We start from the raw sequence: 3627 nt of genomic DNA, 5'->3' as shown, positions 1-3627 counted from the left end.
ACTGGTAGCCACAATAATCCAGATCTCAAAAAACTAGAAAGGGAAAACATTATGAACGACATGCAACCTTAAACCAATCCCCTTCTCATACACAACGTTAGATCCGTGAACAACACGGTAAAAATCATCGGAAGATGAGCTTTATTATGCGGTTGCTACTTTTAAACAGATTTTTGGCACATTGACAAGAGAACTTCCAAAAATTCAGTGGAATAATCCTGGTCGAACTCACGGTTGAAAGACGGAAATTTAACCAAAAGCTGCATCACAACTGAGGGTCTGCGGATACATACGCGTTGAGTCGCACCAAAAAGAAAGTTCTGAGTTTGTATGGCTACAATATACTGCGCAAGCATCCAAGCACGAATGTCCCAAAGTCTGTTTCCAAACGGACATGTGAAACAAACACAGCCTTTGCAAAATGTCAAATGAAATGAATGAAGTGAGAAGAAAAGAAGAAGAAGAAAATCTGAGATAAGAGACTCAGATGTCACCTGACAGACACACCTGTTGACTCCACCCAGGCTAGGGCTAGGATCACTGCTCTCCAATATAATAATGATAAAAGTCAATAATGGTGGTATAAATTTATATATATATTGTGACGGAGGCATCCATAGCCTGCTCTTGGATCATCATAAAAGCGGCTCTAAAAGTCAAAAGAAAAATACTGCAGGTGCTGAAGCGCAAAGGGGGCGGGCGGGGGAGAGGAGGGGGGAGTGTTAGTCTGACCCAAAGGGGATCTTCACGAAATTTTCCCCAGGGTGGGAGAAAACACTAAACAAAAAACAAAACAGAAGTTTCTTTGTTTTTTGTTGTTGTTGTTTTTTCAGGTACATCCAGTGACAGAATAAATGGACGCATTTTTAATTTGGCACACTTACATTTTCACTTGCACACTTTCACATGCATTTACATTCTGGGATAGAATTAATCCCCCTACCACCTTAAAAACTTACCTTTACTTCTTCTCCAGCACCTCAACTTCCCGTTTTTCTTGACGTTTCGCATTTAAAATCCATCGGTTTAAAAAAATATATAAAAAATGCGAACAAAAGAAAAATGGTTTAAACCTCCTCTCGTGCCAAAGTAAACAAACCCATCGTCGCTGATCTGCCGCGTGTGGATGCGGGACGGGTGCGTGGAGGCGCTCGCTCAAAACACACGCACACTCACACTCACAAACACACACGCCTGGGCACGCGCGCACATACTGTGAAATGGGATAAAGGTGTTCCTGATTGATTTCAGGTGTGGGGAGCCACGCGGCGACATGCTGGCCACACGCGCGCGCGCACTGCAGGTAACGACCCCAAAGAGAAGTGTGTGTGTGTGTGTGTGTGTGTGGGGGGGGGGGGGGGTGAGGGGCGCGCAGGATGAAGGGAGAGGAGGTCGTTCGGACCGGAGCGCAACTCCGCCAAAACATCCAAAAATATTGAGGGAGATTTTAAAAGCTGTTGGTAAACACGTCGTCTGGTCCAGCCCTCAACTCCTTCGGGTTGTATGTTAGTGTGTGTGCGCACGCTCTGGCGAGTGAGTGCGCGTGGGGTTTTTTTCCCCCTCCCCTGCGCGAGGTCCCGGCAGGAAGCGGCGGCGGCGGCGGCGGCAGCAGCAGCAGCAGCAGCAGAGGCAGTGGGAGCACATCCAGAAGAAGAGAACAGTCCGAAAATGTCCAAAAACAAATTTTAAAAAATTATTCCCCCGCCGGCGGAAGTAGTCCTAGGGCTGTCGCGCGACATACTGGCGGATTATTCCACATTAGTGCGCTTTTCTTCCGGTCCCGTCGTCCGTCTGTCTGCGGGCTCCTCTCTCCGTCTCTTTCCCGTCTCTGCCTCCCCTTCTCCTCCTCCTCCACCACCACCACTACCACTCCCCCCCCCCTCCACGTCCTTCTGCCGCTTCCCCGCACCCAGGCGCGTCAATTTTCGAGTGACGAGACCACGCGTTTCCGGCGAGCGCCTTCACAATAAGGACGTCACGGCATAAAACGTCTGTGTGTGTGTGTGTGTGTGTGTGTGTGTGTGTGTGTGTGTGTGGTTTTTTTCACGCCTCAACCGGCCACGAGAGAGGCACGCCGGCCACGCCCACCCGCACAAGACCAACGACAATACGGCTGCGTTTACAAAAAACTTTTTTTTTTTTTTGAAGTAGAAGAAGAAAAATCTCTCGACCTCTTGACTGTTGAGTATTTGTGCAGACATATTTTTTTCATCCGGAGTGACGTCACCTTGGGTTCGCACACGCCCCATGTTTACTTCGTTTTCACGTGAGGAGCCACAACTCAACTTGGTTGAATTGTTGTTGTTGTTGTTGTTGTTGTTGTTTTTGTCATTGTAAAGGTTAACAGAACAAATTTGAGGTTGAAAACCATACATTGAGAAATCTGTATATATCACTAAGGTATCAAGCACAATTTAATATTGAATGAATTAATGTATGTATTTATTATTATTGAATCGCTCAGGTGTGTTACATGTGGCTCGTCTGTTTCCAATAAAACAGTATAGTAATACATATTCCGTAATTACACATGCTTTTATTTTGACAAGCTCTTGCTAGTTATGCTGTTTCTTCTTTGGTGAAATGATGCCAACCTGACATTGATCACTTACTATTAAACGACTCTTTACATTTTGTTACGTATTTTCTCACAAGTTTCCAGTTGTTTGCTTTTACCGTAATTGTGATTTATGAAGGATAGTTTTTTTTTTTATTTAAAGTTGTTTTATTTGTGTGTTTTTTTTTTAAACAATCTAATTTGTAAACATGGACCAAACAACAATTAACCAAATAGTCTGACTGTGCTGAAGGCCGATATGATCCATTAGATTTTAATTTTTGCTCTAATTATTGCCAACGACTCTGCTGATCCGTAACCTCGGTACAACAGGCACCACACGCCTCCGATCAGTCTTCAGGCCATGGTACCACAGCGCCTCCAAAAGGATGCTGATTGCAACGCAACCAAATACTCTGCTTTCACTTAAAATTGTTCTATAAAATAAGATCTACTATTACTACTGTAAAAACTAATACAAGAAAACATACGAATTCTAACTTAAATACTTTGCAAAAATACATTCTCTACTGGGAAAAAATAATTGGCATACTCACCCTTTCACATATCATATGGAAGAGTTTTGAGAGATTCTTATCGTTGACAGCATATCCTCCACCTGTTTCTGGCAGCAAGTGGGACTGTGAAGTCATATTTCACGCACATATTACAGATTTTCAGCATTATAATCAAAACATCTACTGTATTAATGCATAAAATGCTCACAATTTGCCATCATCTTTTCATTGTGGGGTAACAGAATTTCAATGTTCAAAAAAACGTATTGAGATGCACAATTGACGTCAACATATGTAACATAATGAAACAAAATGAAAAAGATTTTGTTGTTTTTTGTTCGGCCACAATGAAAGAAATTGTTCTGCAACCATACCACCAGAAGATGGCAGCAGAACATTCTGAGACTGTATGTCTGCAGAACATCGAGCCTGTAATTTATGCAATATGTATTATTATTATTATTATTATTATTATTATTATTATTATTATTATTATTATTATTATTATTAGGTGTAGTGGTGACAGTAATGTTCATACAACAGCGTAAGATG

At 42.5% G+C, this 3627-nt stretch overlaps 1 protein-coding gene across 2 annotated transcripts in view; it reads right to left on the bottom strand.

Moving 5' to 3' along the window:
* LOC142881029 (BCL-6 corepressor-like) overlaps window positions 1-1881 on the bottom strand; it is a 34008-nt gene extending 32127 nt beyond the window's left edge. The window contains exon 1 of one of the 2 annotated variants that reach the window (XM_076015075.1): window positions 960-1881. The gene's annotated coding sequence lies outside the window, so the exon portion shown is untranslated. The remainder of the gene's footprint in view (window positions 1-959) is intronic. The other variant, XM_076015071.1, reaches the window with a different exon arrangement.
* Window positions 1882-3627: the final 1746 nt, after the last annotated feature.

This window comes from Nelusetta ayraudi, unplaced genomic scaffold, assembly GCF_046127955.1.
Source record: "Nelusetta ayraudi isolate G7.1 ecotype Tasmania unplaced genomic scaffold, CSIRO-AGI_Nayr_v1 ptg000006l, whole genome shotgun sequence".
In the NCBI taxonomy this organism is placed as follows: Eukaryota; Metazoa; Chordata; class Actinopteri; order Tetraodontiformes; family Monacanthidae; genus Nelusetta; species Nelusetta ayraudi.
Note: the sequence above shows the minus strand (reverse complement) of the source record. Positions and strands in the feature narration are given on the sequence as shown.